Source organism: Spermophilus citellus (assembly GCF_964194105.1).
Source record: "Spermophilus citellus genome assembly, chromosome: 1".
NCBI classification, from domain to species: Eukaryota; Metazoa; Chordata; class Mammalia; order Rodentia; family Sciuridae; genus Spermophilus; species Spermophilus citellus.
The window spans coordinates 196,502,872-196,521,929 of NC_138182.1; the positions used below are offsets into that span (position 1 = coordinate 196,502,872).

Sequence of the window (19,058 nt, forward strand, 5' to 3'; positions counted from 1 at the left end):
CAGTGAATCAAAATGTATGTACAACACAAAAAATACTGATACTTGATCCTCTCATCTTCAAGAAGCTTAAACCAAATCAGAATAGCAGTGCACGTGAAATTGTACAACCAAGAAATCAGAATACAACAATTACTAATAGGGCATTATGTAAAGTTGTGGATGTGTAACCGACGTGATTCTGCAATCTGCATTTGGGGTAAAATTGGGGGTTCATAACCCACTTCAATCTAATGTATGAAATATGATATGTCAAGAGCTTTGTAATGTTGTGAGCAACCAATAAAAAAATTAAAAAAATTTAAAAAATTTAAAAAAAATGGCTGTAAATAATGTTAAATGTTGAGGTCTATGTTTGAGATATTAATAAAGCCAAGGTTAGTCAGAGGAGGCTTTGTGGAGAAAATAGACCTTAAAATATATGGCATGTATGGAAAAGTATATGACGTAAAGAACAATATTTTGTCCCTCTCAATGAATGTTATTAACTGAACACTACTAGAAACTATGTTAATCATTTGAAATTCAGTATTTAAAAACAAGGTTCTTTTTTTTTCTCCCCATGTCTTCATACATGTACTTTGGGTTAACATGGTAAATTAGAATAGCATCACAAGCAGAAAAATAAGCAATATTGGTACTTCTCCACTAGGTGGGCTGTGATAACCTGGTAAGTATTGGCAGAGTTGCCCTTGGCATAGAAGAGAAGCCGAGATTTCTGTGAAGTCCTGGACAGCCAATTCTTCCCCATGAAGAGAAACCACTGCTACAGAAACCAGAGTACTGAGCCAGTGGAGATTGTAGCCAGGACCTGAACTGGTCTTTATTTCAGATACCCTTGCTGGGGGATTTGCAGTGCCACTGCTTCAAGAATTAACCCCCTCACACTCCTAAAGTAGAGAAGATCTCACTAAATTGCTGAGACTGGTCTTGAACTTGCCATCCTCCTGCCTCAGCCTTTTCTGTTGCTGGAATTACTGACCTGTGCCACCATGCCAGGCTCACAACATGCTTTTAAATTTACCATGGACACAACCTAGCAGAAAGATGCAGGCCTCACATGTGGCCAACTGCTGACCCACACCCTTGATGACAGTGCCTCTGTGTACCTTCCAGGTTCGGTTCTAGTAGCCCTCAGTCACTGGCCTCTCAAAGATCACCAGAAGCCTCTATATCAGCAATGGTATAGCTGCCAAAAACAAGCTCTTGCTGTCCAGAAACCATATCACCTCATCATCAACATCTGGGAGGAAGTGGTAATACCTTCTATGAGGATATCCAGTACATACAGCTGCCTGTGGTTAATGCACCCATCTCACAGCTCTGTCTTCTTTGACCCCATCCCCGACCACATTTACAATGTGGAAATGAAGCAGGGCCTTATGCTGCTAACAGTGTGCTGCTGGGGGTGAATCTCTCAGTCACTTTGTGCCTTGCTTACCCAGTGAAGTACCAAGCAAGATGCCCACATATGAACCAAGTCAAGCTGGCCCATCATCCAAACAAACAAGGTCTTTTGGGAGCAGCTCATCTACTACAAGTTCCAGGTGTTTGGCCAGAATACTGTGCACATGGTAACTCCCTAATGGAAGTGATCCCTGACATCTATGAGAAGGAGATCCATTTGGTGATTCCACTGTAAATCATCCCCCAGCTCCTTGCTTTAAGGTCAGTGTACAGACCTGTTGTTGATCCTATACCAGGATACAAACTTGAACAATCTACCTTTGTTGATACACAAATACACCAGATGATTCCTTTTATAAGGGCAAGAAAAAAAGAGTTGCTATAGCTTTCAACTTCGTAATCCATATCATTGAAGATCAAACTCATTAATTGTTAGACAGTGAAGATAAGTTTTCTACCCTATGATTAACAGGCTATGGCCACTGACCAGAGGGTTAAGTAAGGCAGGTGGTACTGAGGACAAACAGACCAGCACCCCAGTGCCTATGATAGGCCTGTGTCATGCTGCCCTTCCCCAGACTGACCTACTCAGAATGGGTCTGCTACAATTACACTTTCCTCAAACCCAACACCAGAGCCTTAAGCATCATGGCAGCCACTAAACATTTCACATTAAGTGCCAACCTAGTAGATAAGCTGCCTTTAAGCAATGCTCTAGGAATCCTAGGGACCCCAAGCAACCCCATGTCCATTTTCACCACACTGGCCCCACTCTGGTTTTCTAGATAAGACTTATAGAGATAGTTTTCAAATAAAGCATTCTACTGTATTAAAAAAAATAATAAAATAAGAATTCATACTCCATTTGAATCAAATGTATGATATATGATATGTAAGATCATTGTAATGTTTTGAGCAACCAATAAAAAATAAATAAATAAATAAATAAATGGAATTTATTGATAATATTGATATTTTTTCCATGTCACAAAAAAATAAGCAATGTTACACAGGCAAGGAAAGACTATGAGAGTACTGAGGAAAGGAGGGAGGAAATATATCTGATGAGAAGGACCATTCTAGGTGCTAAATGACTTGATAACCAAGCACAGAAATTGAGACTTGAATTAGGAGAGGTCTGAGAGATACCAAAAATGTCATGAGTTAAAGTTTTTTTGTGTGCTTTTTCAACTAAAACAATTTAGAAAGTATTTATAGATTGCCAATGTAAGTGAATGAACATGTAAATTTATCAAACTTTTTATTTGATTTTCTTAGATATACATGACAGTAGAGTGTATTTTGACATATTATACATACATGGAGCATAATTTATTCTAATTAGGATCCCATTCTTATGGTTTTACATGATGTGGAGATTCACTGGTCAAGTGTTCATATGTGAACATAGGAAAAATAGAACTTTTAAGCAAATCTTGAACTTTGGGGACAATTCAAATAAATATTTCTTATCAATTCAGCTTAAGAAATTTTTAAAAAAATATTAATTTCTGTTCTCCTTCCAAGGAAGTTCTGCCAATTAACCCTGACCCCAGAAATAGATCTTAAGAATTTTTGACAGCTTCATATATTTGTATATGTGTGTGTGTGTTTGTGTCTGTGTGTGTATAATTTCCATCAAACTAGTATATATCTACTACCAACAAATTCTAGTATTTCCAAGTCCTATAACCATCACCTCCTAAAGAGGTGCACCTGATTATTCTTCAGAATACAATTCTTTAGTCATAGCCCATTACTAGGTGGCTCCTGCACACATTTGAATAACTGCCCAAGGTATTTCACAAAATGTTGCCACAAAAGATCTATATTACTTTAAAACATTAAGAACTTCTCATGAGAAAATAATTTTTTGCCAGAATATCTTTCTTAATTTTTTTCACTTCTGACTGGAAACAGATTCTACCACTAAGAGTAGCAGGAGTGGAACAAGTATTTTAATTTAGTTTGTACCTGAAGAAAATCACAGGAGGGAAAAAAAAAACGAAACTTAAACCACTAAAAAGAGGTGGTTTTTCATATTTTTTATTACAACCCATAGGATGAACCATTTTATGTCATGAACCAGTATAATAATCATATATAACTTAAATATTAATAATTCTGCTCACTTTGAGGTATGCCCAAGGATTTTTTTTAAAAAATTCTATTTTACTTGAACTTTGAATTTCTAAGAATTGTTAATCAGAACCCAATAATTTGTTTGCCTCAGTTAACATAAATCCTTAGAGACATTTTGACTTATTCTGTATGCATGAGGGATAATCTTATTAACTTAGCAATTAGTAAATCACTTCAATAATACTAATCATGAATGATTTTTAACATTCTGAGGAACATATCATCCCACATGTTGTTACTATAATAATTTTGTAACAGAACATTGCTACTTAGCATTATTCTTGCAGAAATACATTTCATTATATCCCCAAGAATTAATGCAATTGACACATCTACAGCCATCCCTGAAGCCTTCCTATAAAAAACCCCTGTTGCTCTCTACCAACAAAAGATAGAGACTCCTTTATGAAGCTGACTCCCAAAATCCAAGATCCCCACCAGATCATAAAGAAAACCATCTCAGCTAGAAGCTAAGCAACACTAATGCCTGAAAATGAGTGAAAAGTTCACTACCTCCTGGTACAGAAGCTGCCAGAGCAGTCATATTCCTGCCCTAAGGACCATTTTAAGGTTTTTGATGTCTTTGTCTTTTGTTTTGATTCACCATTTTTAATTTCTGTTACTTGAAATTAAACAAATTAATCTGCCAACAGTTCCAAAGATCATGTAGAAGTACCCAGATAAATTAGTTCCAAGTAATAAAAACTTTTCTACAGTCTACATGTTTATAATAAGAAAGTAAAGCAAATAGTTTCTAAGCAAGAGTAATTGAGCATTTTATTCTAATTTGTTGTCATTGGCAGTTCAAAAGGCATAACTAATGAATTCCATATTTAATGTCACATTTTTCAAACATTATTATTTTTAATGAACTCTATTATACCTAATTAATTCCTTAAATTTTTAGTATAACTTCAAGAGTCATGCTGTCCACACAAACATTTTCATGGAGATAGTTAAACCATTTAAACCATCCGTCTGTCTTCCTATTTGCCCAGATATTTGAACTTCACACTACCCATCTGTCTTTCTATCTGGTGCAGAATGATTCACAAAATAAACAAAACTCACTAAGATTTTATAATACAAAATAACATGGGAAAAGTTCAGAATTTCCCAGAAGCTTTTTTTTTCTTTATTAGGTACAGTGTCTGACACAATTGGAAGAAGAGTAATATAGCCAAAATCTAATTATTATCAGCTGAACAATGGTTATTAACAAAATAAAAATTAGATGCCTTTGAAGAAAACATCCAATGCAGAATTCATTACATTAAAATAATAACAATAAATTCTTCAAAAGCACCTTGATGTTTAATATTGAATTTGAGGTTTTATATTAGGTTTTTTGGGGAGAAAGGATATTCTACCACTTACATATACTTCTATATTCAGTTGTGTGGTATGCTTATAGTATGCACACTACCTATCTATATCCTTCTCCTTCCCTTGTAGGTATGAATAAAGAGTTTTAAAAACATGTCTACTTGCCAACTGTACTTTTTTCTAATTTGTTTTAAAATAAACATCTAAGATCTGACAGAGACTATACAAATAAATCCCAAAAATGTTAGTATTTGAAAACCACAAGTATAAATAACTTTTTTTAGTTTCTTTCAGTTAACAAAATTATTGCAAAATCTATCTAGCACAATTCTTCCCAAATATCTGTTTCAGAATATCTCAGATCACTTACATACTTTCTTAACTTTTAATTTTCTCAATATGAAATATTACAGGTAGTAATATTTCACTCTATAGTGAAAAAATTCTTATTGACAAAGAATCTCAGTTGCTATATACTTTTCCTTAGGTGCTGAGAGGCAATAAAGCAGGGAATGGAACTGTTCTGTGTCAATTAACAGGGAGGAAAACATCCAATTTTTCCTCCTCCACATAATGAAATTCTCAAAGAGACTGAATTATAATTCTTGTGCCACCACTTATTGACAAATCTGTTCAAGTTTTGTAATAACAGTGTGTGTATACAACATGTCATGCCATAAACATTATTATGAAGCCAGCAAAACTCAATTGTGTAAGTCTGACATTTATAAGAGACAGGCTAGTCTAGAAGTCAAGTATTTTTTATTATAAACTTCTGTTTACCTTTTGTTCAATATCATAGTAGAAAGCTTCCTGACAATAAATAAGTGATTAATACTTTTTTTTACAAGTATTATCTACTTTGATTTGGGTAACTAAATATTTTTCCATCTTACATCTTTATTTTCAAACATTCCTCCTCAACTTTAAGCTTTTTATTTTGCTATCCTAGATACACTGAGTAATAAGAAAATGAATAGGAATTCATCCTAATGTCTTAGTTACTTAGGCCAAATGTACAAATATGTCTTTTCACATGGAAATAGAATTCAAGTGTAATATGTAGAAACAATGAAAGGGCTACCTATGTTATACAATGTTGTCCTGACATGAACAATTCTAAGAAGCCATCTTTAGTCTTAACTTCTGTGATTAGTTGTGCAACTCCAAACAAATCCTTTAATCTAAATTGCAGAATCTAATATTTAAACCTGGGAGTAAAACTATCTGTACTTCCTAACTCATTAAGTTGAGATGAAGATCAAATGGCACAAAACTGTCAAAATTCAGTTAATAGCAAAGGCTAAACAAAGCACAGAATTTGGAGAACAAAAAACATTGTGATTGAAGAAAATAAAATGGCTACATCTACACTTTGCTACATTTGATAAATTTCCTACAATAAGAAAATTTGGCAAATCAATAAAGAAATGTTTATTGAACATTTGTTATAGGTTTTGAACTGTTCTGGGAATTGAAATAGTTCTATCTTATAAATTTCACAATGAAACAGCTTTAAAGAGCAAGCTCTCCAATTCAATGTAATAGCATTTCATTGCATATAGAAAATGCTAGATTTGATTGATCTATAGTTTTTCAATTACCTGTAAGTTGAATAATATGCCATGTCCAAATCTATATAAGAAAGCTGTGAATGTGAGGGATCCTAAGTAAGTAGGACAGCAGCAACATCATAACCACAAGCATGCACGCACACGTGCACACACATACACACACACACACACACACACCATCTACATAACTAACAGGCAGGAAAAGTCCAGATTTAAAATTATCTATGAGTAGAAAAACAAATTACAAACCCCTACAAATGATTTCTCATGCTCTCACTATAAACATTCATGAAAACCAAGGGTCATTCTGTGGAGGAAGGAGAGTAGGAAGAAGGAAAAGACAAAGAAAGGGAGGGAAGGAAGAAACAAAGAAAAAGAGAGAGAGAATGGGAGGGAAAGAGGAAAGGAGGAGGATGGGGGGACTAAAGAAAGTGACAGCAGCATGATTAATACTGATCTAAAACCACTATCAAAAAAAAAAAGAAGTTCCACCTACATGTGAAAACATTTTAAAAGCATAGTGAAAGATCACAGCACTTACAGCAGGAAAGGGCTTGAAAGTGCATGTAAAAGGCAAAGGAAGCAATCTTAGAAAGGTAATGCTTCAGAGGGAGAAATGGTTGAATGGAAGAAAAGCTGGAAACTTTGAAGGGAACAGAAAAAGCAAGAAGGATGGAAATTTGGAGCTCTTGAAGGCAAAAAAGAAAAAATGAAACTAAAAAAATAAAAGGAGAAATAAATCCTTGTCAGGAGCCATGGTGAGTATGATATTTTACCCTACTTGCTAGGTGATAAATTAGACTGCCATAGTTTCATGGGAGTCAGCAGTAGACACACGGATTCATGGAACAAACAATGGTATGTTACTCACAGCAAATCAATTAAAAGAAAAAAAGTCAAAAGACAACTGACAACCTAGTCAAAAATATTTGCACCATATATTAATAGATGAAGAGCTACTAATTCTAACATGTAAAGGAGTTGTAAAATTTAAAAAAAAAAAAGACCACATACTCAATAGAAAAATAATGGGCCAAAGACAATTCATACACACACACACACACACACACACACACACACACACAATTTTTAAATTAATAAAAAGTGAATCTTACTTCTTCATTCATAATAAAAGAAATGCAAATTAAAACTACATTGAGATATTATTTCTTACCTACCAAATTAGCAAACACTCTGTTGGTGAAACAAATACTGTTTCACCAGAAAAAACAAATACTGTTGCCATTTCTGGTGGGAATGCAAAACTATATAAGTCTCATGGAAGGAAACTTGGGAATATCTAACAAAACTACATTCGTATTTATCTTTGAACTCAGCTGTTTCACACATCTAGAACTTTGTGTTTACAGTATTCCTCCATTCACGTACATTCACATACACACACATACAAATACCACATGTACAAGGTTATTCATAGTAGTACTGCATATATAGATAGTCGTACACTATGGTTTATCTTACAGATTTTCAGTTTTATAATATTGTGAAAACAATATACATTCAGGAGAAACTGTACTTTGAGTTCTGATGTTTTCCAGGTCTAGCAAAATGTGATATGCCACTCTCTCCCGATGCTGGGAAGCATAGGCAAGCTTCGTTTCTCAGTCAGCCACTTCATCAATTATGAGGGGAAATAATTGATACTCTACAAAGTCCTGTGTTACTCAGCTACAATGTTCAGTAGGTTAGGTGTATTAAAGATATGATTGACCTCAATATTTTCAATTTATGATTGGCTTATCAAGACATAATCTGATCAGCTGGGCAAGGTGGCACACGCCTGTAATCCTTGCTGCTCAAGAGGCTGAGACAAGAGGATCACAAGTTCAAAACCAGCCTCAGCAACAGCAAGGTACTAAGCAACTCTCTGACACCCTGTCTCTAAATGAAATACAAAATAGGGCTGGGGACATGGCTCAATGGTTGAGTGACCCTGAGTTAAATCCTTGGTATCCCTTGAACCACCCCCCAAAAAAGACTTAATCCTATCAAAAGCTGAAAAGCATTTATATCTGGGGAAATTAGAAATAAGTTAAATGTCTATACACAGAAGCATGCTTGAATAAACTTACAGTGAAATGCTATGCATATGTAAAAAGCATGAAAAGCTATCTGTGTGCAGAAATATTGTGAAATATTTTTGGATACACTGTTAAACAGAAAAGCAAAGTAAAAGAATATCAATGTATGGTAATGGGGCTTATGAATAAGAGGAAAATAATCTGATAGAGTTATCTAAGTATATATCTTTGTACAGTTCTGACTTTAGAAACCATTCAAGTTTCAGTCAGAAATAAACAAAATCAACAAGGATAAAAAAAGGGGAAAAAACTTTTAAATGGGATACAACAGAAGCAAAAGAACAAAACTATTTCCAGTGGAAAAACAACCACAACAAAAGGAATAGGGAATAAAGAACTAATCTATGTTCTTGGAAAATTACAATTTTTAATTCCATCATTCTTTTTGCATTTATTATATTATTTTTAAAATAAAGTAGGGATTTATGAAATTCTTTGAAAATCAATACTTGACTATAAAAGAAAACTGAAGACAAAATAGCCCTAACAAAATACCAAACTGTAGTTTCTAAATTTCACTTTCAAAAGCGTAAATTAGCTGAAATTATTTTCTGTGTATTCTAGCAATGAGTCAATAAGCCAATACATTGTGAATAACAGGTGCTAAGTTTCTCATTGTCAGAGAAAGAAATTACAAGTACATAAAAAAGAGAAGATGGCATGAACTTTATGATGTTGGATTGGAATGAGAAACATAAATGTGAGCTCTTTAGTTTTTTGTTTTGTTTTGTTTTGGTGTTTTTTGTTTTGTTTTGTTTGTACAGGGGATTGAATTCAGGAGCACTTGACCACAAAGCCATATATCTACCCCTACTTTGTATCATGTCTCAGCTTCCCAAGCTGCTGGGATTGCAGGGGTGTGTCGCCGTGCCTGAAGGCTGGAGTACAGCTGAGCCATTTTTATGTAACTTCCATCTCTCTGTCCAAGGAAGAAGCTTTGTTTTCTTACCATCTCTTTGCTTTCAGGGTTTTGGGCCTTTTTTTTTTTTTTTTTTTTTTTTTGTAGTTGGATACAATACCTTTATTTTATTTATTTATTTTTATGTGGTATTGAGGATCAAACCCAGGGCCTCACACGTGCTAGGCAAGCTGAGCACTCCACCACTGAGCCACAACCCCAACCCCTACTCTTTAGTTTTAATATAAATAAATCAAATAATATAACAAAAGGCACAGAAATACATGAGTGCATGTTTATTTATTTCCTAGCTCAGTCCATTGAGAAAACTTACAACAATGACACTCGAGCAGCAATGAGCACATCCAGGGCCACAGATATTATTTTGTAAATACCACTCTTCCATTGAAAAGAAACACTGTTGATGGTAAGGTCAATGAAACCAACAATACATATTTAACAGATATCACTAAATGCAAACACATACAGAACAAAGTTATGCATTCACTGACTGTAGAAAATATGACTTTATAGAACTAAACATTGTATGTTCCCTAAGAGCAGTAACTCAGTATTTGCTACTTCAGTGTTCACAGTGACTTTATAGAACACAACTACCATAAATAATAAGAATCTTCCAAATTTGACTGTTTTTACACCAATTCAGCTTCCACCTAGGTCCAACCCAGGATGACCTCACCTGCAATAGCCTAGAAATAACTGATCATTATTTTCATCCCTCCCCCATCTCTCAAACTATTCTCAATAAGGCTACCAGACTTATTCTATTAAAATGTTAAATTAATTTGTGTCATTTCTCTGCTCAAAACCCTCCAATGGCTTCCCATCTTAGAGCAGAAGCCAAAATGTTTGTATTACCAAGTACCTACATGATATGTGCCTCTCCTGCCACCCACCATCATACTTCTTGTCTGACCTCACCTCATCCCCCCACACCATTTCCCTCATCAGTCACCACAGTTCCAGACCTATGGGCTATTCCCTATACTTAGAGTACTCTTTGTCCCAAGTAATCACCTGGTTCACTCCCTCACTTCCTCTACTCTTCATTTAAATGACTCTTTCTCCAAGAGGCTAACCTGAACACACTCCAACACGCCATTCACCTACCTTGTTTTGTTTTTCTCCATCATTCTTGTCACCATTTAATATACCATGTTTCATCTATTTGTTTTATTGACTATCTTCTGCTCTAAATTGTAAACCTAATAGAAATAGGGATTTCTGTTTATTTTATTATCTACAGTCTCACTGGTTAAAAGAATAGTGCCTAGCACATAACACTAACTCAATAAATAGTTCTTAAATGCATGAATTCAAGATTATTATTTGAAAAATAAAATTTACATTTAAATAATTTTTTAAAAAATTGAGTTACAGGGTTGGGGTTGTGGCTCAGCGGTAGAGCGCTCGTCTAGCACATGTGAGGCCCTGGGTTCGATCCTCAGGACCACATAAAAGAATAAATAAATAAACAAAATAAATGTGTTGTTTATAACTAAAAAATAAATATTTTTAAAAAATTAAGTTACAGAAAGATTATAATTTTTCATCTAATATTTAGATCATGTTGCTTATTTTATCAATATTACTTTCTGATATCACCTTTCTAGTGATAAAGTCCAAAACTAATATTTCTAAGAAGTTTACCTACAAAATATAGAAAAATCAAAAGATATAACAATACCTTCCAAATGGAACTTAGATTTTTTTATTCAACAAAACTTAAGCCAAGTAGGAACAAATCAAAATATTGTGCTTTTGCTATATTTTTAGAAGTTTATATAAAGAATACAAGTAAATCATGTAGCATGTTCCATTCCACATCATATTTCAGCATCTACTGATAATATTTTAACTGTCAATCCAATTCATGCACAGCTTTAACCTAATGCAAATTAGATTAATAACTAAGAGTGCCATAACTTTTAATAACCTTGCAAAGTGTCTATCATATTAAGTTCCCTGCAGTGAAAAGCATTCATGCCATAAGTTAGCTGCTGATAGATCATATATTAATGAATAGAGGGGGGAAAAAACCTCTCACAGGTGTCTTCAATAGAACTATTCATCAACAATAGCTTGAACTTCACTCTGACCTTTAGTAACTACTATATCCAAAATGCATTCCTTCCATATGTTGAAGAACAAAATACATTTGAATTCCAGAATATTCTCTAGAAGACCTCCATTCACTACCCACACATGATTCGGATGTTTAAGTTACTGTGTAAGAAGGACAGTTACCATTCTTGATTAACTCAAATTTTAAAAATCAACTAAGAGAGCCTTTAAAAAGTCTCATTCATTTTTTAAATTTTGAATTTATTTAAACATAAATTTAACCATCTGTCTCAGGACTGGACTCATTTCAAACTGCTTTTCATAATTAAAGTACTCTAAAGAGGCAACTCAAAGGATCTAACCAACTTTAATTGACTATAAAATATCTCAAACCTATTCATAATGCACGAAGAGTCAATTTAAGAAAATATAGTTCCTAATTACAGAAAAATTTACTTTTGAATGAAATTTGAAGCTACTTCTCACAGTTTCAGCAGTAGGTCCCTTTATTCTGCTAGGGTAAAGAACTGTAAAGTATAAAAGAATTTACCAATCCCTTAGCACTTTTTTGTTTGTTTGTTTCTCATACAGAAAGAATTATTAGAAAAAGATTGTTATAAAAGAGCATCCTTTCAAGCTTCTCTAAACTGATTTTCATGAGCATGAATAATTCAATTTTGTAGATTTTTTAAAAGTCTGATGTGTGATAAAGAAGAAGCATTCAGATTCGACCTCATGCAAGAGAGAGCCTCACAAATATATTGTGGATATTTTAAGGCTTAATTAAATTAATTAATTAAAAAACAGTGTATGTGAACTATAAAATTTAAAAGCAAAATTATATTCAGCTCTACTCAATTCAACATTATTTGATTTAGTATGGTATTGCTTAAATTTTATAAAATTTGCAAATATTACATTTGCCCTTAAAGTTTTGTCACTTTGGAAAAACATACTTCATGGCATAAACACAAGTACCTGCGTACAGGAATACAGGTAAAGATAATAGATATTTTTACAACATGAACAAGTAGAGAAAATAGTAGGCCCCAAATATTTCAGAATTAATAAACTCACACAATTCACAAAACAAATTAGTAAATAAAATAAAGTTCACTAAGAGTCTACAACTTAGGTTAATGTGTTTTTGCCTTTCATTTTTGCTAATGAAGTTTTATTTAATTCATTTTCTTTGTAGGAAGAAACAAAACTAACAAAACCAGAAACATGAAAGTCAGACAGACTTGGTTTCATCTAATTTCATTTTTTTACTCTCTAAATCCTGCACTTAAAAAAATGTGTGTGTATAAGAAATTTCCAGGGTTGGGATGTAGCTTAGTGTTAGAGCACATGCCTAGCATGCCCAAGGCCCTAGGTTTGATCCCCAGTACCACCAAAAAAAGGTAAGAAATAAATTAAAAACTACTATTAAAAATTGGACCAAGCTGATAACATAGATTGACTCCAAAACATAACAGAATACACAACTGAGTCAAATAAAAGTACAAATAAGTATAAAAAAAACAGCCATCACAACAGTAGTCTCAGAACACAGTGGAATTCATTTAAAAATCAAATCTGAAATATGTCTAGAAAAATGTCAAAACATTAGGTAATGAAACAACACACTTTCTAAATAACCTACAAATCAAAGAAAAGTTCAAAAAGAAAACTAATAAGTATTTTTAACTGAAAATATAAGATTTAAAAATTTGTCAGTGCTAGGGATGTACCTCAATGGTAGAACACTTGTCTAATATACAGAAGACCCTGGCTTCAATCCCTAGCAAATCAAGGAAGGAAGGAAGGAAGGAAGGAAGGAAGGAAGGAAGGAAGGAAGGAAGGAAGGAAGGGAGGGAGGGAGGGAGGGAGGGAGGGAGGGAGGGAGGGAGGGAGGGAGGGAGGAAGGAGAAGGGAAGAAAGAAAGGAAGGCAGGAAGGTAGGTAGGTAGGTGGGTGTAGTATATTGCTAAAATAGTACATATGAACAATTATATGATAAATGCATGTATTATGAAAGATTATTCTCAAATTCATTCACAACCTAAACTTCCACATTAAAAAAATTTAAAAAGAAGTGCAAACCATACCTAAAGCAAGGCAAAGGAGAGACATAATAAAGAACAGAGCATAAACCAATGAAATAGGAAGTCAAAAATCTCAAACAGGGCTGGGCTGGAGCTCAGTGGTAGCGCACTTGCCTGGCATGTGTGAGGCACTGGGTTCTATTCTCAGCACCACATATAAACAAATAAAGTAAAGGTCTATCAACAACTAAAAAAAATTTAAGAATATGGGACAAAAACAATTCTATGAAGCCAAAAGATGATCTTTTAGAATATTAGAAAATTGATAAACCTCTAGCCAGAATGATCAGGATAAAAACAGAGAAAACACAAAATGCTAATATCAAGAATGAGATGGAAATATCAGTACACATTCTATAAATACAAAAAGGCAAACTAAGAATTCATGAACAACTTAATTACAGTAAATTCAATAACTTAAATGAAATAGACAAATTCCTTAAAGAATACAACTTACCAAACCTAAAGTAAAAGGATATAAACTAAATAGCCTCATAGTAATTTAAAAAAATAGAATTTATAATTGAAAACCTCTTCCCCCCCAAAAAAAAGGATAAATAAAACACATATCACAAACAAATCCTACCAATATTTAACAAAGAATATCAACTCAATGCAAATCTATCTAGAAAATTGAAGAGGAGGTACACATTCTGAGGCCAATGCTATCTTATATGGGAATGAGACAAAGATATGACAAGAAACATAGATAGAGATGAAAAATTAGAAATACAAACTTAGAAAACCATATCTAACAATGTAAGAAGTGGTGAAACATCATGACAAAGGATATTTTATTCTAGCAATGAAAAATTAGTTTAACATTTGAAATGTGAAAATCCAAATAATTTGCCACCTTAATATAAACTAAAACATAAATACATGTTAATCATAGAACATACTGAAAAAGCATTTGACAAAATTTAATATTCATTTTAAAGCAAGGATAGAAAAAAATTCAGCCTGATTTTTTTTAAAATCTTCAAAAATCTATAGCTTTTCCCTGAGTTCAGTAACAAGGTAAAGCAAAGTTGTTTATGCTTATCATTTCTATTCAAAATTATATTAGAAATTCCAGCCAATTAGTCAAGAAAAAGAGAAAGGATGAAAAATAAATAAATAAAACTCTTCATTCACAGACAACATGACTCTATAGGTATAAAATCATAAGGAATTTATAATGTATCATATATGAACATGCCAAACAAAATTAAAGAAATGATACCACTCACAATAGCACTAAAAGTAACAAAATAATCCGAATTTTGACAATAGAAATGCAAGGTCTGCACATGAAAAGCTATAAACATTGCTGATGGAGAAAAACTAAGATGTAAATCTTACAAATAAAACATTTCATGTTCAGAGACTAGAACACTTCAATATTGTTACTAAGTCAATTCTCACCTATTTGATCTATTGATTTGACACAATCCTTATTAAAACCCCTACAGGCTATTTTGCAGAGATCCACAAGAGAACTAAACATGCATATGGAAATGCAAAGGACCTAAACTATCTAAAACAATTTAGAATAACAAAGTTGTGAAAATAACACTACTTTATTTTAAAAATTATAAAGTTACAATGCTATGCTCTAAATATCTATCTCCAAAACTCAATTTATTAAAACACTAATCCCAAAATGCTATGGTATTAGAAAATAAGACCTTTGGGGAAAATATTAGATTATAAGGGTAGAGCCAGCAGAAATGGGATTAGTGATCACACATAATAAGAACAAGAGAGCTCATTTGCTATGAACCAGGAAATGGATCAAATAACAAATCTGCACACTTGAGCTAAGATTTCTCAGCTTCCTAAGCTGTGAGATACAATTTTATGTTAATTATAAGCTACCCAATTTATGGTATTTTGTTACAGCAATACAAACAGATTTAGACATATAATCAATAAGACAATGTGGTATTGATATAAAAATAAACAAATAGATCAAGAGAGCTGAGTTTAGAAGTAGACTCACACATATAAAGTCAGTTGATTTTTTGAGAATGAAGCCAAAGCAATTCAGTAAGGAAATAATAATCTTTTCAAAATGGTGCTGGGCTAACTGAATTGCATTTTTGTACTATATTTTAAGAGTAAATTAAGAATAGGAGTTAATGGGCTGAGGTTGTGGCTCAGTGATAGAGTGTTCGCCTCCCACATGTGAGACCCTGGGTTCTATCCTTAGCACCACATAAAAATAAATGAATAAAATAAAGGTGTTGTGTCCAACTACAACTAAAAAATAAATATTAAAAAAAAGAATAGGAGTTGAAAACTGAAATAAGTATTTTTCACATGCACACACACAAAAAAACAACACCAAAAGACAACCTATACAAGAAAAAAATTAATGAATTATACTTCTACAAAAGAAAAACACTATTTAAAAAATACCAGCTTCACACCAAACCATATGTTGGCAAAAAGACAGAAAGAGAGCCTAATTTTTAACAAATTATTAAAACTAGATGTCCACACATAGAAGAATAAAACTAGACACCTGTCTCTTACTACCCAGAAAAGTCTATTCAAAGTGGATCAAAGACCTAAGATTTAGACCAAAAACTTCATCAATGCTAGAAGAAAATGTAGGACCATCACCCCAATACACAAGCACAAGCAACAACTTTCTCAACAGAACTCCCAAGATTAAGAAATAATTCTAATTATTAATAAATGGGATGAAATAAAATTAAAAAGCTTCTGCACAGCAAATAATTACAATTAAAAGCATGAAGAGAGAGCCTATAGAATGGACAAGTATCTTTTTTAACTACTCCTCCAATGGAGGATTAATACCCAAAATATCTAAAGAACTAAAAAAATTACCATCAAAAAGAATAATACTAATCCAACCAATAAGTGGGCGAATGAACTAAACATACACTTCTCAAAAAAAGAGATTCAAATGACCAACAAATAAATGAAATGTACCAATATTAAATTTCTTAAGTGTGTTAAATAATAGATATGCTGGAAATTGTCGTAGTTGTTAAGGAATATATACTTGGGTATTCAGGGGGAACTATTACAATGTTTATAATTTACTTCAAGAGGTTCTGCAAAAGTAAACTTTATACATATGTGTATATGCATACATACATACATGCATAGAAAGATAAAGAAAGAGAAACAGCAAAAGCAAAACAGTGACAAAATTTTGATAATTTGTGAATATGGGTAAAAAGTATGCATGTGCTCATTTTCTTACAATATCAACTTTGCTGTGGGCCCAAATTGTTTTAATTGGGTAAATCCTTTAATGAAAAATTCAACTTTCAATTGCTTGAAGATAGGATCCACATCTTTTATCTCTGGTATTTATCAAATAAGAGACAGTCTTATTATACAAACTGAATACATTAACTAACCCGTTAATTAGTATATAAATATAAAATGATAAATAATGGATTCAGATTAGTTTAAGAATCCTGAAATAGGTACACAGATGAGAATCATCTATGAAAACTTGCTTTCTTCTTTTGTAACAATGTTCTTTTTTTAAATTTTTATGAAAAAAATTTTAAATCTATACAAAGGTAGAAATACTTGTTCAATACATCCCCAAGTACTTATTAATTGGCTTAAAGAACCAAATCATGACCAATAAAGCTTCAACTATACTTTCATTTACTTATTCCCCATTCCTTGGAATATTTAAGAGCAAATATCAGATATCACATAGTATCTTGGCTGTGAATATTTCTGTATTTACATCATAAATATAGAAGCCCGTAAGAAAATAACCACAATTTCATTATCACACCTAAAATATAATAAAATTTCCTTAATAGCATTAAATATACAAATATCCCAGATTATCTCATAATTTTAACCCTTGATCTTCAAATCAGGATTCAAACAGCATCCATTCAAGCACACTGTAAAATGCCAATTCTCACAATCCCAGATACCTGTTTGATTTATTCCCACAATATTCATCCCTCCCCTTCACCAGTAAGACATGAAAAAGGAGAAGGGAATGATGAGTTTTTGCTACCCACTGGTCCAACAGACCTTAGCCTCACTCCTGCTCTCACCTGATGGTACAAAACAAGCCACGTTCAGCAATTTAGATAACTCTTTGTCACTTCCTGGCACAAATATTCACTGGTTTGTGATTTTTTAAAAATGAATTAATAGACAAAAACCCACATTAGAAATTCCTGACTTGTTTCCCTTGTGTAACTACAGTGTTGATGGCAATCAAAGGTGGTCATTAAAACATATATTGTAACAAACAATGCCTGAATTCCCCATCTTTACCAGGGAACCCCAGCCAACCTCTGAAATGTCTCCTAAGAGATAAATCCCACAGTAATATTTGTTTTCTAATACATACAATAACAATGAAAGAAAATATTATTCTCTTTGACACTACTTAGTGCGGGTAAAAGCTTTATGACTCACAAAATTATTTTGTATTTAAACCTAAGCTTGTGTTTAAATATATAAGTATTCAGATTTTAATCTGCAGTAAGTAAATTTGCATTTTTCCTTTCAAGTCTTGTTATTCTAACTGCTATCAAGAAATGCCTCTAACTAAAATACTTACTAAAGTGACAACCCTAAGTAAGAGGCTCTCTCTCCCCTTTACTCATTATTTCAAGCCAGCCTTTCATTAAAGGGCTTATGCTTTGGAAATAGTTGAACATAAATAGGGAAGGCCCCAGCAAAGCTTTTAGAATTATTTTCCATATTTCCAGCTTTCTATTCCCTATTTGCCTTGTTCTGTATATGTTCCCCAAACCTTCTTTCTCTTTTTCCCAATTATCCTTTACACATTTTACAACTGAAGAGCTACAGATGTAATCATCATTAATAAGAATCATCAATGGATATCAAACTATGGATGGAAGATTTTTAGGTTACACAGAATTCACACATGCTAAAATATTTTTTCAGAGTTACTAATTGCATGGGGTAAAGGTACCTTTAAAAGGGAGGGATCTAGTGATCACCACTTCAGTGATCAAATTTGACCAAGCACTAATAGTGACACAATCCAACTTATAAGGCCCTTGATGGGGTGTATAAAATAAAGCACACATTATCACCTATGAAGTGTTCTTGCCAAAAAAATGTTTAAGCTGAATCTAATCAAGCCTCTAGCCCTACCCAATTTATAAGAAGTATAGTGGGTAGTCTAGGGACTATTGTCTGAATAAGCAATTAAAGACAAAATATGAAAAATTTGATTGGAAAACTGTCCTGAACTCTGGGGGGAGGCGGGGGTGGGGGGGAGGGATAATATCATGAACAAAAAGTGGGGAATACTATTCTAAGTGAAAATATTTAAAAAGTGTAAAGAGACACAATAATCAAAAGCGGTATGTTTGCTTTGATCAGATCCTGGTTTAAAATAACAAGAAAATAATGACAACAGAAAAAAAAATAGCTGTAAAAGATATTGTGGGGACAATTTGGGAAAC

The 19,058-nt window shown here is 33.0% G+C and overlaps 1 protein-coding gene and 1 pseudogene across 6 annotated transcripts in view; one reads left to right on the forward strand and one right to left on the reverse strand.

Annotated features, from left to right (window-relative positions):
- FER (FER tyrosine kinase) overlaps positions 1–19,058 on the reverse strand; it is a 418,420-nt gene that overhangs the window by 338,381 nt on the left and 60,981 nt on the right. The window lies entirely within an intron of this gene.
- On the forward strand, positions 1,087–1,639 carry LOC308651993 (dual specificity protein phosphatase 18-like; annotated as a pseudogene). The gene has a single exon. The product of its transcript is annotated as a dual specificity protein phosphatase 18-like (transcript).